The 18,981-nt window shown below is 42.4% G+C and overlaps 1 long non-coding RNA gene across 1 annotated transcript; it reads left to right on the forward strand.

The window, feature by feature from the left end:
* The first annotated feature begins 357 nt into the window (after nucleotides 1–357).
* LOC120504338 lies at nucleotides 358–17,126 on the forward strand. The gene is made up of 4 exons (XR_005627996.1): nucleotides 358–570; nucleotides 13,496–13,598; nucleotides 15,014–15,084; nucleotides 15,876–17,126. It is a non-coding gene; the product is annotated as an uncharacterized LOC120504338 (long non-coding RNA).
* The last annotated feature ends 1,855 nt before the right edge of the window (nucleotides 17,127–18,981 follow it).

Raw genomic sequence — 18,981 nt, forward strand, 5'->3', positions numbered from 1 at the left:
TTGAGATTTGGGATCCTGAAATTTGGGAATGGGGACCAAGGCCAAGGTCCCATTAAAAAATGCACATCACACTGGCTGTGGTTCTTATGTTTTTATTAATTTTGCTTGATTTCCATCCCAGCCCCTCCCTACCCTCACAGGGAGGAATTCCTTCCTCACATCCAACCTCATTACTTCCAGCTCAGCTCATTCATCATCATCAATCATCTTTCTAACTTCCAATCTGAACTATTTTATTTTCCCCACCCCAGGCACCCACCACTGCTCCTGCTGGAGGTGACCTGGAGCAGATGTCCCCAATCAACCCACGGGCTCACAGTTAATATTTTAACAAAGTAGATCCAGGGTCTCCCTCCCTGAGCAGCTGGAAATGGTTGGAGGAGGGAAACCACTCAGGGGGAAGCAGCTGCTGGGGTTTATAAAAGCAGGAAGAGCAGCAGAGGTTGGGGTTTTCCTTGTCCCAAAGGTGCTTCCTGCTAGGAGTGAGGAATCCAACTGTTCATCTTCTCTTCTCCAGCCCCTGCAACTGCTGGAACCAAGGAGAGCAATTTTCTGTCCACTGTCCAAGAGGTAAGACTTGTCCCAAGGATGCTCTTTGGGTATATACAGCTTATGTTGGAAAATTCTAGAAAAATATTGGAGACTATAAGAAAAATTTACTTATTTTGCCTTTATTTAAAGAGGGTATAAACAACTCATTGAAGTTGAGGCTTTTGTTGTTTGGCTGTTAACTGTTGCAAATCTTTGACTTCTTAAAACTCTTGCTTTTATGATGTGTGTCTGTTGGAGAGCTGATGTTAGAAATCTGACACATAAATTGTCTTGCAAGTGTTTTTATTCAGGCTTTGAAAAATCTAATCCACCCTCTTTTTTATTTTTTTTTTCCTCATTTAATTCATCCTCTTCTCTTGTCAGGCCTGCCAATATTTAATTCTTAGAGTTCTAAATAATTTCAGGGTGCAACTTTTGCCTCTAAGTAAACATGAGCATAACAAACTCCCAGAATGAGGTAGGCACAGGCAATGAGCAATTACCAGGCAAGGCAGAGCAACTTTTGCCTCTAAGTAAACATGAGCATAACAAACTCCCAGAATGAGGCAGGCACAGGCCATGAGCAATTACCAGACAATTACAGATGCTGCATTTGGTTCCTGAAGAATTTTCTCCAGCAACAAAATGCTCCTTTCTTTCCTGCCCAGGCCCCAAAACTCTGCTGCTCAGAGGTTGCACAGCTCTCAAGGCTCTGGGTTCATCCTTTTCTCTCCTCCTTTTGACTCTGGCTGCAGGAGCAGCGGAAGGAAGTTCCAATTATCCCACTCAAATCACACCTCCCTGGCAAGGACAAAGGAAAGAGGCTCTAAATGGGGAGAGCTGGGCAGAAGAAAGCCCCAAAAGCAGGGAATTCACCCTCCTTCTGCTCCCTCAGCTGCAGCTCTCTGAGCAATCCTGAGGAGATTGTTTATCCCAGTACTTGTTTGGGAGGTGCCTCCTTCTGAAGATAAATTCATGATTATTCAAGTGGGCTGGTTTGTGTTACTGATATCCAAATATCTTCCGAAATGGGTCAGATCTATTTATGTGCTGTAGCAAAAACCCACATCCATGGGACAGACAGCACTTGTAGAACTACTCTCAAGCCAACCAGAAGCTTTATTAATTTATTTCTTTTCCTCTGGAGGCATTCATGTAGCTTTCTTTATATTTTTCTGCTCGGTGAAAGAGAATTTTAAAATCACACAATTTCACCAACTAATCAGAAATGTAGGGTTTTTCTTTGCTTTGAACTGTTAAAGGAAAATATTGACTCAACAAAACATTGCCTCTTACCACCTTGTTTATTAGGAGTATATGGCCTTCCATAGAACAATTAATTAATTTAATAAATTAAATTTATTTTCCTCAAAACTTCGAGCCCCTCTGTGGGAGGGGGCAATAACCAGGAGCTGGGAGATGGATGGGGTGCTCTCCAAGAATTCCTGGAGCGCAGGGAATTTTAAAATCACACAATTTCACCAACTAATCAGAAATGTAGGGTTTTTCTTTGCTTTGAACTGTTAAAGGAAAATATTGACTCAACAAAACATTGCCTCTTACCACCTTGTTTATTAGGAGTATATGGCCTTCCATAGAACAATTAATTAATTTAATAAATTAAATTTATTTTCCTCAAAACTTCGAGCCCCTCTGTGGGAGGGGGCAATAACCAGGAGCTGGGAGATGGATGGGGTGCTCTCCAAGAATTCCTGGGAGCGCAGGGAATGAGCAGTGAGAGCTGCCAGCCCTGGAATCCAGAAAGGAGCAGGAACCCACACTTTGTTAGGCACTGCCTTTCCCAGGACATGACCCCTCTTTATTCCAAATCAGACTGGGATCTTTGAAGGTTCAGCTATTTAAATGCTTCATTCAGGCAGGTTTTTTCTTTTCCCACCCACTATTATTGTGGTTTAAAGAGAATGTGTATTTTGATCAATGGAAACTGCAGCCCTTATAGCAACAGATCAAATGTAGGAACTTCTTGAGCATTGTTCCATGTAACTTCAATTTAAATATTGATTATGAAGCTATTGGAGCACAAAACCCCACAAAACTTGGATATAAGCCGAGCACATCCACCACTAAGAATAAGGGGATTGGAAAGCAGAGCTCTTAACAACCTATAAAAAATCAATTATTACACTAATTTAATCCTTATATTTAGCAAAATATTCTGCACCAGGGAGGCCCAGCCCTGTGCTGAAGTGTTCTGATAAACAAGTGTGATGCTGCTGAGGGTGCTTTTGGTGTGTAACCGAGTTTATTTCCCATTTCAAAATGTCTTTCCCAAGATGTGCTGCAGGACTGGGGTTTGGTGGAGCTGAAATAATGCACACCACGAGGAGCTGCAGCGAGAGAACTGGGGGGAAAAACATCCCACCTTCCCTGGGGGTTTGGGATGCAATTTCTGACTCTTCTGTCTCGGAAAGAAAACCCTGCTGTGTGAAACCAGGAGGGGTCATCCCTTTTCTTCCAGGCCAGCAGCTCCCTGTGCCTGAATGATCTCTTGGGCAGCACAAGCAGTTCCCTTGGACTGCTGTTTATCCCTCTGGGATTTTACCTCCTGGGCACTGGAGCAGGGTATAACTCTGTTAATTTCCCTTAATTGGCTCGTTAAATTGAGAGTGGATCCCAGGTCTGAGGCTGTCAGCACAGGCAGGTCTTGGTGTCTCCATCCTCTAATTATATTTGCTTACCCCAGATGAATCCATAAAGATGATCCCAGTGTCTTGACAAGCCTGGATTTTGGAGTCTGCCAAGGCCAGCTGCAATCTTTAGGTCTTTATTATTCCACAGCCACATCTGGGTGGACAGAACAGACTCTCTGTACATGTTTCACTTCGTGTTTTACAAGGTGCAGCCAATTATTCACTGCAGGAACCACCGGCACTCGCTGGAGAGGAGAAAATGAAATATAGACTTTGCAACCCACCTGGCATTGCTCATTCCCTGTGCCTTGGACACGTTTTTATCGGGAATAGACAGCCCCAGCCACACTGTTTGGATCTTTTAAACCAGGAGTTAAGATTAATGTGCTAAATAAATAGGAATACCTTTATGCAGGGACATCTTCCACAGTCCCACTCCAAGCCTTATCCACCTTCTCCCTGAATATTTTCAGGGATGGGGCAGCCACAGCTTCTCCCTGCTCCCCGGGAAGGATAATGTCTGGGAAGAGAGCAGGATGGACAATTAAGAGAAGGAACAGCAGATCCTACAAAATAATTAATAGTGCAGGGAACTTTATCAGCTGCTCCTGCTGATGCCTTTGGATGGGAACATGGAATTTAATGGAAAGGGAACATGGAAGGAGCTGCAAGAGTTATCCCACACAAGGTGCAATTAACACCTGGGAGCTTTGCAGTGGCAGATAACTTTAAAACCAAGTGCTCAGGAGGATGAAAAGGGGATTATATGATATTCATGATGATAATGAGAAGATCAGGATTTATTACTGAAAATCACAACACAGAGGAGAAATCATCCTGGTTTTAGGATTGAAACTGCCAGGATCACCAAACATGAGCTGACAGCAGCAGGTAGGAACTGCCCCGAGGGCAGGGTGTTCACCGTTAATTTAAAAAAGGTTTTTTTACACCCTTTTTGAAAGTTCTTATGGCTACAGTGTTACCACTGCCCCAGGTAGGATTTCAGATTGAGAATTTTTGAATCCCTGGCAGCTTTTAAGAGCAAAGAGTTGTTCTGGGCACAGGTTTGGAAGTGTTTACAACATTGGCAAGGCTTTTTGAAGTCTTTTAAACGTGCAGTAAAATTGAGGGGCAACCTTTTAAGGATGGAAAATACATCTTTTGGGGAGGTTTGGGTTTTTCTACGAAAGTTATTGGGCTCACTCCTGGCATGGAAATGTGGGAATGTGTCTGAGCACTTTGGCTCCTAAACACCAGATAACTGCCACAGTTTTACACTATTTTGGAGTTTTTTTAGTAGTGGATAATTATTATTCATCTTAATATCCTTCAGAATTATATCTAAACATTGTTATGTATATTAACATCAAGAATAAGTGAAAGCACAGTGAAGTCTGGAGGGGAAAAAAAAGTGGAATTTTTACCTTGTGCATCACTACCAAGAGTGGAAAAAGGGGAGAAATATCCCAGAAACCAAAGATTTTATAAGGAACTGATATAAGCATGACCCTCCAAGTCCAGTTAGTTTATTTTAGAGTTCTGATTCTGGGATTCTGAGGTAGAGCAATAACAAAATGCAGAGTTAATTAGTGAGCAGGGAGTATTTGCTTTTAGTCCTGTTTTTTGCCAGTTGAAACACACAGTCTTAAGTAATGAACAAATAGTCATCTTTTCAATGATTTAGCTCTGTTTATTTCCTTCAGTATTCAGTTGTCATGGGAGGCAATGGATGAAGTTGGGGAGACACTGTGCAGCATGGTGTGAAATGATATTTGTACCCCAATCACAGCAGATAGATCTGGGCACATCATAAATTCCCTGCTCCCTTTAATCCACTCCTTTCATTATTCCTTGCATATTGCTTTTTGCAAGAAAAGCTAATTTCAAAATACATCAGGAATTTTGCTGCTAGAATGGCAAGATCAAGGTTTGAAGCAGCAAACACTGAATTATGGTTGTCATTCACTTGTTAAGCTTTCTCTGGCCTGATTTAGCTGGCAGCAGATTCCAACAGAGTTAAGAAGGACAATTGGTAAAAAAATAAAATGATAAACTGTGAGAGGCTAAACTGAACACCAGTTTAGCTCAATAAAGCTCTTTATGGATAAATAACAGCAAAGAGCCACTGATTCTTGCTCTGGGCTATTATTGACTTGGAGAGAAGTCTCCCATATATCAATCAATAGGGAGGTTGGCTGGGAGAGTTTTACTACAAAGGGAAATGGACTGAAAAAGTGACCTGAAAAAAAGAGAAACTGAAGTTCAGTGTCTCAACGTGGAATGCTTCAGAAAGTTCTGTTTCAATGAGAGACTGCAGCTGCAATAAAAATGGAAGTTTTCTTCAGACTTGAGACAAAAACAGGCAGGCAAATATTTGGGGGTTGTTTGGGCAGTGCAGCTTGGCTGTGCAGGTTGTGTTGCTGCTGATGCTCCTGGCCTGGGCAGAGCAAATTAATAGAGATCCTATTAATGGGCAGAACAAATTAATAGAGATCCCATTTATAGGAAAAGATTTCCCTGGCAGTGCCCAAGGCCGGGCTGGATGGGGTTTGCAGCCCCTGAGGTGGTGGGAGGTGTCCCTGCCATGGCAGGGGTGGCACTGGATGGGCTTTAAGGTCCCTTCCGACCCAAACCTTTCTATGACAGATAAAAAAAGGCTCATTGAGGTTTCCAGGGTGAGAATGAGAACAGAGAGCAGGTAAAAACTCCAGAGCTGGAGGTGGAAAGGGAAGCAGGAGCGATGGTGGATGATTTCCAAGCCCTGACTGAGCAGTGTCTTTGTTACAGAACACAAACATGGGTTTATTTTAGGGTTTATTTTGCAACAGATCAAGGCCTTGCTGGAGATGCTGAGAATGCCTGAAAATCCATGCAGTGATTCCCACAGCTTCCCCGTGGCACAGCTGGAATCTGATTGTTTCCAGATCCCAATCCCTTGTGTCCCTCACTACGAGAATGGGACAGTGGTGGCTCTGCTGCCAAGGCTGGCTTTGTGCTCCTCAGAGCTGCTCAAACCACAAGGAACAAAAATCCTCCCCTTTCTCTTCTAGCAGCAAGAAGCTGGCTCCAATCTAGTCAGTTCTGGCTCTTCTTGAGCTAAAGGTTAATTCTGAGTACTTCAGTTTCCAGCAGGAGTTCTGGGCTCTGTTTATTTTCACTTTAGCAGAGCAAACTCTCCTCTGTGAGAGAGCTCCAAAGGGCCTGGTCATAAAACACTGCTGGTGTTAAACACCTTTAAATAAAGAGAGCTGAAACAATTTGCAATGTCAGTTTTAAAGTTTCTACCTACTAGAAGGAGTAAATCAGTCCAGCAGAGGAGAATGTTCCAGAAAAACACCAAGATCCAGCTGCTGCAGAGGGTCAGGGCAGCTGCCACCTTCTAGAAAAGATATTAGAAACTGCTTTTGGGGTTCTGGGCATTCTTGAAAATTTCAGGCCATCCAGAGATGTTGAAAAGGAGATTTTAAAGCTAAGCCAGCTGCATGTAACTATGTAAAAAATGAGCTTATTTTAAAGGGTTGAAGAGTGCCTGATTCAAGGTGATGTTAAATTCTGTTTGTTTTTGTGTCATGCAGTAGCTCACATATTAAAATATTGTCTGGTTTATTGATAACAACATTCAATACAGAAAAAAATCCTGATTTTTTTCTTTCCAAAGAGAAAAGGGGCCTTGCCTCCTGTGTCATCTCTGCTGGTTTTGGGAGCCCAGGTGAAGAAGGCTCAGCCTGAGCCATGAACTCCTGTGCAAATCAAACCTTTGCAGTGCCCAAAGAACACACCATGAGGGAGAAAACTGTGGTTGAGGGCTGCTGTCAGATCTCTGAGGGTGCTGATAGATGTGGAAATGCTGGAAATGTCTGCTCCTGTCCATGCATGAGAAGGGCAAGGGCCAGCCAGGGAGGTTTTTCTCCTTGCATTGATCCCACAGCTGGGAGTCAGCAGGAAAATAATAAACATCTCCTCTGCCAGTCTCTCCTGAGCCCTGCTATAGGTCAGGCCATGCTTCAGTCCCAAACAGCAGCAGAATATTTATGGACACTCGTGGAAAGAATGGATAATTATTTCTCAGTCCTGCTGTAGTATTTATAGGCCCTTCTCCAGGAAATGTAGTGAAAATGGAGAAAAATGTTACCACAAAGCAGATGTGAAATCCCATTTGCAGTTGTAGCTGCCCAGAATTTTTGCTTGATGATTCTGTTCCAGAGCAGCCTCTTCTGCACCCTGAGTGGTGACCTTTCTCTTCAGCATGAACTTTACAGTGCTCATTTCCCTGCAAATGTAAGAAGGAGATAGATACCAAAGCCCCCTGCTTGTAAATTCCTTCTGCATTCCTGTTTTATCCTCTGTCCTCAGAAATGACATTTCACCATCCACATTAGGGGAAAGATCTTAATTTTCTAACACATTTGGGGATGGAATTGTGTTTTTCAGGTGTGTTGGTACAGACATGCTCAAGACCAGAAAAAAAAAATGTAGTGTTGATTTGTGTTTGTGCCTTGTGCTAACATAAGAGAGAAGTTTCCCATGTAAAGCGTCCTGTTGACCTCTGGAATTTGCTGTCAAGGCACTAATGAACCATCTCAAGGCTGCACCTCGAGTGCTGTGTCCAGTCCTGGCCCCTCAGCTTGGGAAGGACTTCGAGATGCTGGAACGTGTCCAGAGGGGGCAACGAGGTGGAGAGGGAACACAAACCCTGTAGGCTGCACCTCGAGTGCTGTGTCCAGTCCTGGCCCCTCAGTTTGGGGAGGACTTTGAGATGCTGGAACGTGTCCAGAGGCGGCAACGAGGTGGAGAGGGAACACAAACTCTGTGAGGAACCCCTGAGGGAGCTGGGGGTGCTCAGCCTGGAGAAAAGGAGACTCAGGGGTGCCCTCATCGCTCTGCACAGCTCCTGAAAGGTGCCTGTGCTCAGCTGGGGCTGGGCTCTGTCTGCAGGCACTGACACACCCAGAGCACACAGCCTGCAGCTGCACCAAGGGAAATACAGGCTGGATATTAGGAAAAAGTTTTGCACAGAAAGAGTGATAAAGTTCTGGAATGGCTGCCCAGGGAGGTGGTGGGGTCACCATCCCTGGGTGTGTTTAACAAAGCCTGCATGTGGCACTGGGTGCCAGGGTTGAGTTGAGCTGTTGGGGCTGGGCTGGACTTGATGGTCTTTATGTTCTCTTCCAACCCAGTGAATCTGTGAATTCTTTGAATCTGAAAGGGTGGAAATTCCCCACTCAGGTTTTGAATGCCTGAAGGGTACTGCAGCTTTGGGGGAATCATCTCTGAGTGTGCCCCAATTTCCACACAGAGCCAGAAATTTGTTTTCTCCAAATTCCACTGGAATACCAGACTCTTAGGAATCCTTTCCATGCAGTTCCATCATTTTCCCAGCAATCAGGGCACAAGTGGGAAGGCCTGAGAAGGTGTCTCTGGTTGCCATGGGAGGTGTGGCAGCTCTGCTCCCAAATTGAGATTATCCATCACAATTTAGTCATTATGGGCTTGCAGGAAAATCCTGGCCTGCAAATATTTGCTGTTTTTCCAGCAAAGCACTGATGATCTCCGTCACTTCAGAGTTTGGAAACATTGGGTAATTTTTATTTTATTTTTTTTTAGGGTTAGTAGGAGTGTTTGGACTATTTGCCTTTCCAGGGAATTTTTAATAGGATGTTTCCTTGCTGGGGTCATATGAAGACACAGGAAAATGTCCTTTATTTTACAAAGTCTTTTGGAATGAGGGAATTCTGCAGCTGGGGCAGAAGGTGAAAATTTAAAGGGAGATAGGAAGTGTTTTAGCAAACTGATTGTCTTCATATCGAGAGCCCTCTGGTTCCACATGTTTGGAACCCGCAGAGCTCAGCAAATCCCATTTTAAATTGTGACTTTCCAGTAGGAAGTGCCTGGGGACACAGGCTGGTTACAGTAGGGACTTTACTAATGGCTAATTAATTGTCTAAACACATTAACTGTTGATAGGCAGAGGGAGAGAGTGTCTGGCATGAATAACAATGAAAGGTAAATTATCAGCCACAGCTCTGAGCATCCCCAAATTGAGAAACGCTGATTTAATCTCTCCTCAGAGGCACCTGGGCACAGCCTGCCCTGCAAAACTGCTGGGGAAACTTCTGTGCTGCCAAATTAAGGAACAATTCCAAGCTGGGTATTGTTGGGTATGTCCTGTTTTTTCTTATAATCCTTGTTTTAAAACTAAAGCAAAACCCCCGTCACTATCAGTTATCTTGCCACAGGAAGATGTTTGATTATCACACATCCCTCATGTTTATTTTGCTCAATAAACAACACAAAGGCAGCTTGTAGGAAATGAATCCTCCCTGCATTATCGTGTTATCTGTATTTCCTCTGGAAGAAACAGTGCTGGAATTATTGTGTTTGCATTTTGAATTATAATATAAATCAGCTTGCAAGGGGAAAATAAGTGGCTTCCCCACGCACCAGACTCAAACCTTTCCAGGTTCTGTGTATAGGCTGCACTATTCAGGACAAATACTGAACTTCCTTGATATTAAAAGCTGACTTTATGGGCAGATGAGATATTCAGTTAGCTGGGAATTTATCAGCTCTTTCAGGAATAGAATCACATCTTGAAGAATAGAGTAGTAGAAATGTCCATGTGAAGCTTCCCCTGCTGGAAGAAGGCGCTGCTGTCACTTTTTTTTTGATTTGGCTCATTGCTAAGCAAAACACCAAAGTCCTCTCAGTAGCAAAGCCACCAAGGGTGGCAGTGGTGGAGAGAAATCTTCACACCACAGCAGGATGAGCACTTTGTCCTTTGAAAAATGCCTCCATTTCCTCAAACCTTGACGTTCTTTAGAGAAGAAAGTGATGGGCAAACACTGAAATGATCCCATCCCTGGCTGGGGGCAGTGCTGTTGAGAGGAGCGTGGAGGAGATGAGCTGAGAGCTGCAGCTTGGATCTTGCCAGTGAAGGACAGTGTTGATTTGGGAGGGTTTATTGGTTTCTCGGGGAGATGGGCTAAGACAAACATTTTCTGTAAGAAAAAATGCTCTGGGAAGTCATTTAAGGCTTTATTTTTGAAGTAGAAGCACTTACTGTGGCTTTTGGAGATTTGACAGTAAAACACCAACTCTCTTTTTATTGCTGAACCTGAGGGGATGAAGAACTTTGGGTTCTTAAGCCTTTGCCTTGGTAGGGAAGCTGAAAGCACATTCCAGGCCCTTTTCCTAAGTCCCTCTCCAGCTCTCTCAGAGCCCTTTTAAGCACTGGAAGGGGCTCTAAAGTCTCCTTGGAACCTTCTCTTCCCCAGGTAAACATCCCAGCTCTCCCAGAGCAGAGGTAGGACAGAAACTGAACCAGTTCCTCAAGACTCAGCACTTATTAATTAGAAGATGAAGTCAGTAATTGCTGCAGTGTGAAGGTTTGGATGTAGATAAACGTGTAAAAGTGCCAAGAACAAACTAATTGAAACAGAATTACATCAAACATTTGCCTCATATCAAGGGGGCTCAGTGTTTGTTTTGTGAGCCCTGGCAGAGGGGATGTTTAATATCTGAGCAACTGCTTGCAGGGAAACATTGGGACCAATAAAGAATCTGAGCCTCCAAGTGCCTTAGCACTTGAAAATGTCATTAAAAGTCACTCCACAAGATAAAGACTAAATATATATTCTGGCTCTCCACGCCAGCTTGCTGTGGGATGTGCATGGAGCTGTGCATTTATAATATCCTGCATCTCAGATCAGGGGATTAAGGAATATCCTGAGCTGCAAGGGACCCACAAGGACCATGGAGGGCAACTCCAGGCCCTGCACAGACACCCCAACAACCCCACCCTGAGAGCTTTATCCAAATGTTCCTTGAGCTGTGGCATCCTTGGTGCCTGATTCATTCCCAATTTTTAGGAAAGCATGTGGTTTTTTTTAACCATTTCCCAAGCTGTGCCCAGCTGTTTCCAAGTGCAGGGGGGGTTTTAGCACTGCAAAGTAACCCTGCAGGACCTTGGGATTGTCCTTCCTGGCTGACAAGACTGAAGTTCAGCTTTGATCCTTATCTGCAAAGTGGATTTAATCTTTCAGCTTTGACTGGGAAGACAGGCAGCAGAGGCCTGAAACTCCAGATGTTTGTGGCAACAGCTCTAATTTTGTATGTAAATTCCTGTTTATGCAGAGATTATCCTGCTGGATTCATGCTCTGAAGATCTGATTTATCTGAACACACAGGGCTCTAATTTTGTATGTAAATTCCTGTTTATGCAGAGATTATCCTGCTGGATTCATGCTCTGCAGATCTGGTTTTTCAGATCACACAGGAGTGGAGGCTGTGGGTCAGTTGGGCAGGGGTGAAGCACCCCTGAGTGAGGTCTGTCCTTGGGGCTCCTCTCCTGAGTGCCAGTAATGCCTTAAATTGTAGCTTTTCTATGTTTCAGGTTCTGTGCTGCTTTAGTGTGCAGTTCTGAGCTTCACGTCAGGGCATGGGGAGCTCTGTGCACAGAGCAGGGAGACAAAACAATTCCTGCTCCAGCTGGGCACCAAGGACAAATGATCCCAATCTCAGCCCAGGAGCACAAAGCCCGTGGGCTGCAGAGAGAAAAACAAGCAGGGTGGGACTGCAGGGGCTGCAGCTGGAACTGGACACTGAACTGCAATGTGCACATGGAGCAGAGCTGAGCCCAGGGAGAGACCCCGGCAGCGCTCGTGCATTTTGGGGCCATTTGGGTTCATCTTGGGTGCAGCCCTGGCTGGGCTCTGGTGCTGCCCAAAGTGCATCCATGGAGCAGATCCTTTCAATCAATCCCTGCTTTATTCTTTAACTCTGTCTAATCTCTAGGGCAGCCTGCACAAGGCATCACCAGGGTGGTGGTGCCATTGGTCTTGGTGTTGGTCTTGCCTTTTGACTTTAGTCAAAGTTGGGGCAGTGCAAAGGAGACTCCTCCATCTTTTCCTTAAAATTCATTCATCCATTCACTTAAAATCAGACTGCTCAGAAAATATTCCCATTACCAAGAAAACCAAGCCCAGGTTGGCTTTGCAGCTGTGGGGATTTCACCGGGAGCTGCTCAGCAGAAAGAAGGAAAGAGCTGCTGCTGGAATATGAAATTGCACTAAGCTGTGATTAAAAATTAATCCAACTTCTAATTGGAAATACTCGGAAATTAATGGTGAAATCCTTATAGGAATATATTAAAAGGTTACCACTGTCAATTTTTCATGGATTAAGTTTCGTTATCAGATAAAGCCATAAAACCAACAGGCTTTCAAGAGGTAAATTTCCACCTTCCAGGATTTTCCCCACCTTGTTTGTTCCTTCAGCTTTTATGTTGATGACTCCAATAATTCAAAGATTTATGCTGCATTTGCATAAATCTTTGAAGCTGCATTTTCCCCTGCCTTTTTCCCAGTCCTTTTCCTTGCATGCTTTCCTGTACCTTTTTCCCTCATTTTCCTTTTTGCTCATTTTCCTCCCTAAATTTTCACTTCCTCAGATGCCATTTTTTAGGCATTTGCTCTGATTTTTCTAGGCCTTTATTTAAGCTGTTCATAGTCCCTCATACCCTTTCCTGGAGCCAAATATTTTGATTTTATATTTATATTTTATCTGACCAAACACTAAACCTATATAATACTAAATATTATTTTAATCTCTTCTTTCGTCTTTGTCTGTGTTGATGTTTTGAAGATTAGGTGAGAGATCTTCAGGTTTGATAAAGAATACACTTTAAAATATGAATTTTTAACATGAAACATTTAATCAGAGACAGGTTTTTATTGCATTGTTCTCTTAATCCCTGTTATTGTTATGTCCTCCTGCATATGTTGAAAAATGTTCATTTTTATAACTGTTTCCCAATGTCCTTGTGACTCTTCAGATTCTGTGTTCATGCAAAAACCAACTCACTATTCTCTTCTTTTTTTAGTTCATTTTAAATTTATTTTTTAGCATATTTATTAAACATTTAAAAAAACATAAGGAGAGCCCTTGAAATAAATAGCTGAGCCTCACCAAAATATTTTTTTATTATTAATGAGATACACGAAATGCAGAGATATGCTGTGCTATGAATCTTGAAAAGTGCTTATAATCATAATATTTATCTCAAGATTTCTCCTGAATCAGTGTTTTATGGTAATTAACAGTGAGTAATGGTGACTTGCTGAGTTATCTTTCAAATTTTGGATCCCCTAAACCTAAATTTTAGTTATTAATATTTTTTTTCTCATGAGCTGTTTCCATGTGCATTCCCAGTGTTATCCCAAATTCCTGCTGGTGCTTTGGAAAGGATGTGGCCCCCTCAGTTGGGAACAGTGCTGTCAGAAATGAAATTAAAATAGAATTTTTTTACTTTTAAGGTATTTAATAATCTGAACCCAGCCGGTGGGGGAAGAAGCATTTCATTGTTTGCTGAGGCTCCTGCTCGGGTTTTGGCCTCCTTCAATGTGAGGGAATTTGAAGGTATTTGAGATGGGACTTATGAATCGTTTTTCATGAAGTAGTTTATTTTTCTTATCTTCTACATAAGTGAGAAGGGTGAGTTCAGCTCACATCTTTATAGCACAGTTTAGAAAGTCACAAAACCCTTAGTTACATGACCTTTGAAGGAGTATTGACTAATAAAATACTGCTAACAAAAATATTTATGTTTTTAACCTAATCTTTAAATATTTTTTCTTACAGACTTATGTTACAGTGTAAGCTTTCTTAGTTAATCATGTTATGACACACAAACTTACAGTACTATATTCCAAATTTCTTATTTACTTTTATAACTACTTTTATTTTTTCATATCTTAAACTCTAAAACTCTAAACTTTCTTTTACCTTATTTAACATGCCTCTACTTTAAACTATAAATCCACATTCTCACTTCTAACACTTAAGTTTAGAAACCTTTCCTACACTCTTAAATCAAATCTTATGTTTAATTTTAAACTTTAGCCTAGCCCAAAATTTTAGGAGTTGCTTACATATCAAATTCCAGCACTTGAAGGCTTAATTCACTGAGAGTCAAACGCTGCTCTTTGAAGTTGTCATTTTAATGAGTTTTGTGAATTTCGTGTTGTTGCAGTTAGGATCTGTTTATTAAAAAAAACCCTCATAAAACATCTTAAATTTAGTCTTGCTTATTGAACCGTGGCTAAAATCATCACCATGCAGCATTCGGGGTCATGTTGAAGGTTCTTCTGAGCTCTGAGGGAAATTTCTGACCCATAAACCAGAACACATCTGATTTTTACTAGTTACATTTGCACTGCAATAAAATTTAGTGACAAACGAGGAGAGGACAGATCTGTAAATGAGTAAATGTGGGAGCTCAGAGAGAGGTGGGGCAGGATTTGTCTCATTTCATATTTCCATTTTTCCCTTTTGCAATTCCATGGCCCTTCTGTCAAGCCTGGCAGATCCTGATGGTTCTCCAGGAGATTTAAACTTTGATTTTCACTCATATTTACCAAGTTTTTTTGTTTCTTTAACCCTCTCCCAATGTCTTGATCTCCTTGCTAGCGAAGCAATGACTGATGCTGCCCTTAATTAATTTTCCATCTCCAACCCTCAGACTGCAAAAATATCATTCTGTTAGATTACTTTTCTAATGAACATATCTAGTTCTGTGTCAGTAAATATCTATTTTCACTGCTGTGCTGAATAATCACTGCTGCCAGCTTGTTTGGAGAGGAATCAAAGTGATGTTCCTCCAAATAACACAAATCATCAGTGCTTCAAACCCACAACGTTGAATTTCTACCAACAACTTGCTTCTTGTGTCTCCTGAAATATTTCCCATCCCATAAATCAAATATTAGCACAACACCAATTTGTGGCAGCCCCAGCAACTCCTTAAGATGAAACAAAAAGCAATTTTTTTGCAGAAGCTTCCAAGTGTGAGACAAATCTCGTGGCTGAGATGGTTCAAAGGAGGCTGAGGAAAAGAAGCACTCAGGTGGGAGCAAATTCTAAACATTAGAGTGCTTTAATATTAATAATTCTTTGTTTTAAGGAGCTGACCAACCATGTGTAGACCCAAAAAAAAGTTTGGATACTCTGTGGTCGCCCGATTTTTACCAAGGAACAGTTTGTACCCTAAGCAGTGCTTGTCTTAAAAGATGCAGAGCATAAATCCCCACTCAGTGCCATCCTTTATTACCCTGTGCTAATAAAAGGAATCCTGAATTCCTCAGTGTTGCTGTAAATGTTTCCAAGCAAAATGATGTTTATCCTCATTTTTTACTGCTGTCACGAGCTCTGCGTGCAGAACCCATCACACAACTCTGGGAATCAACTGAAAACTTGATTTCTGTGGCCCAGCCTTTTGGGTTTTGGCTCATTTAGCTGAGCCTGGTGCCCTTTTGCTGGCAGAGCCTGGTGTTTGCTGCCCCAGCTCAGAATATTCCATCAGTCAGTGCTCATCGCTCCAGCACATCCACATTTACATTCCCTTCTTCCCATTACAGTGCTTCCAATCATTTTTTTTTTCCAACGCTATGTTATTTTGAAGCATTTGAGTTCATTCTCATCCACATCTCTAATGTCTCTATGTGCTGTATTTGATTTCCTAATTTCATTTGGGCAAAATTCGCTGATTTTTCTTCTTCTTCTTTTTCTTTTTTTTTTCTTTCTTTTTCTTTTTCCATATCATTACTGAAGATAAGAAACATTTATCTCTCTGGGGGAATATATTGCAGTAGTTGTGTCAGTGATATTATAGAAGTGATTTTTTTTTCTCCCTTTTAGGGTCCAGGGAAGGTAAAACTATCAGAAGAAAACCCCTAGAGATTAATTTGGAATTTGTGGGCTGAAGAATGAGGATTTGAGTCACAGCTGACCACATGTCTTCAGAATCAGAGAATCATTAAGGCTGGAAAAGACTTTCAAGATCATTAAGCCCAACCTTTGTATTTGCAGTTAACAAGGTGAATTCTGACTAAAATATCCAAGGTGGTAGAGATCCATTAAAAAAATCCATTTTTTGCCATTGTTAGATGTAATTGCATTCCTTCTTTACTGCATGTAATTGTCTTTTGGGTACATATTTTTATTAGTGATCAGGAAAACACCAGTAGCAGCCTAAAATATGAAATATTTAATGTAAAATATGAAAACCTCATAGCCTTAGTGGAAAAAACTTAAATATAGGTTAAAATAGCACAGAAGTTTGGGATTGCAATGGGATTGCAATGATAAATATAATTTTTTGTTCTAGAACTCTGTGTTTGGCATAGAAAATATAAAAAAGAGGAAAAGTGCCACAAGAGAAATCTGAGTTTTGCTTAGAGAGGATAAAAAAAGGTGCCTGTATGGAGATTTAGATTGTACATGCAATGCATTTAAGGAGTTGTTGAATCCAGAGTTAAATTGTTAATTTGTTCTATGTTATCTTTTAAAACTCATGAATAGCAAAGATAATTCTCTCTAGTTTACTACAGAGCAGGTACTTGAGGTCATGAGTCTCCTCTGCTTTAGTTACAAGGTACAGGAATTCTTGATCACAGCCTTCAAATCTGATTTTCTTCACTTTCTCCTTCTGTCTTTCCTTTTCTCCCCCCCAACAGAATTGCAGTTTTCTCAGTATTCTCTCGTCCTCAAATGTCACTGTAAATCAGCCCTCCAGCTGTCTCCATTCCTCTTTCCTCTGGCTCCTTCCACAGTGCACTTATTAAATATAACAATAACAATAAATTATCTCCGCTCCTCTGTTTAAATCACAAACATTTCTTTTGGTCAGGTTGTGCCAGCAAATCCTGCAGCCTCTTCTCTCCTGCTCTCCAAAATTTCAGTGCTGGCTGCTCTCTCCCATCTCCTTTTCCACCACTCCATCCCTGCTCCAATCTCTCCCTACCACTCCTTTTCCTTCTTCACAATATTCATCCCTCAGTATTTCAGCGTGACTTTTCTACAGGAAAAATCCTCTTAAAATTCAGATATTCCCGCTTAAGATGGCTCTGCTCTTGAAAAATCTTCTGGTGACATCAAGGCAAAATATTTGTGCAGGCTGGAATATGGGGAAAGTTTCTCTCTTGTTAGTTGTTGTTGTAAGTTCTGAGTAACTGTGATTAAATTTTAAGAACGATAAATTGGATCAGCTCAAGGATTTTTTGTTATTTCAACAGAGCCAAAACCCAAAGAAGTGACAGCAACCCAGGCTAACAAATAAAAACAATGGCTTTAATTAGAATAATTCATTAGAAGCAGAAATCCAATGTGCATTTTGTATGAAGACAGGAACAAAGTCCAAGGCGCTGCTGTTTGCATTCAGAGATAAATGCAAAAAACCCAAGCAATGTATAAAATTTAAATCACAACATTCTTACAGAACTCCAGAAACACAAGTTCCTGCAGGGCTCTGTGTGTGTTACAAAGGATGCCTCATTACATCTCCTAGTTTGAGGCAGGTATTTGTTAGGCTGTTTTTGATGCTGATGTTGGGGCTTTCATTTGAATCCAGGCTGCAGCTCTGGAAGCACCACCCCGAGTCTCCCCGTGGCTTCTGCAGAAGGAGCTCTGGCTCCATCACCAGTGAGAAAAATCTGCATTTTCACTTCTTTTCCCAGGCCTATTTTGACATATCTTTGGCTTCTGGGTTGAAAACCACCCCCAGACTCCCAGTCCCCACATTTTTTTCCTTGCTTGCCTCTTGTCTTTCACATTTGGGCCCATCCATTCTTTCCAAGCAGCATCTGGGAGGGATAGGACAGGCAGCCTGAGCCTCCCAAGGCTGTGTCCTGTCCATCCTCATTCCTCATTTCATCAGAAGCTCCCACCACGAAGAGGAGCCCCATGGATGAATCTGCTCCATCAATAGGAATCTGTCCTGTTTTCATCAGGGCCCAGCTGGGGGTTGGTGTTTCCTTGTCAGGGTTGGAGACATCTGTGGCTCTTCTTCACCTGGCCCTGGGCACTGCCAAGATGAATTTCACCACTTAATGGCCAAAAGGTGGGCACTGGATTTTGGGCTTCCCCATGAGGGGATGGAGCAGGGAAAGGGGCTGGAGAATCCTGCAGGAGCTGGGAAGGGGCTCAGCTTGGACAAAAGGGGGATCAGGGGGAACTTCTGCCTCTGTACAGCTCCTGACAGGAGGGGAGAGCTGGGGCGATTTGGGATCTTATCCCAGGGAACAGGGACAGGAGGAGAGGGAACGGCCTCAGGCTGGGTCAGGGCAGGCTCAGGGTGGATTTTAGGGAAAATTTCTCCCCTTAAAAAGATGATCAGGCACTGGCACAGCTGCCAGGGCAGTGGTTGCCATCCCTGAAGTGCCCCAAAGGCTGGCTGTGGCACGTGGGGCCCTGGTTCTGTGGCAGCGCTGGGTTGATGCTTGGGCTTGATGGCCTCAGAGATGTTTTCCAACCTTTACAATTCCAGCATGGGGGCAGCTGGGTGGCCATGGACAGCAGGCAGCCTGTGACCTCCAGCCAGTAAGCAGGTCTGTACAGTCCCTTTAGTTGTCCCTGTTTCAGTGCAGGGCAGATTCACCCATCACACCTCTAATTAATGCACCCCTGCATTATTGAGTTGGATCAGGTGATGGACAGGCCAAGGCACTGTTGGGGTATCAGGGAAGATGAACTATGAATGAACCACATGAGATTCCATTTTCTTCATGGTGGAAAAAGCCTCTTCTTTATTCACATAACTTATTTTTGTACAGTTTTACAGACCTCGTGTGTGGCTCCAATTGGTTAGCAGCTTTTTTGCCAATCACTTTATTGGTTAGTAAAAGGTATTTTACTTGTCCATCAAATCTCTCTACTCTTAAATAGTTTACCTATTTTCTTCACTGATAGATGTAATGTTTATGTAAGTGCTAGTTGTTATTTTTACCCAGGAATAGATTGTTGTGTT

Source organism: Passer montanus, unplaced genomic scaffold, assembly GCF_014805655.1.
Source record: "Passer montanus isolate IOZ18808 unplaced genomic scaffold, ASM1480565v1 scaffold29, whole genome shotgun sequence".
NCBI classification, from domain to species: Eukaryota; Metazoa; Chordata; class Aves; order Passeriformes; family Passeridae; genus Passer; species Passer montanus.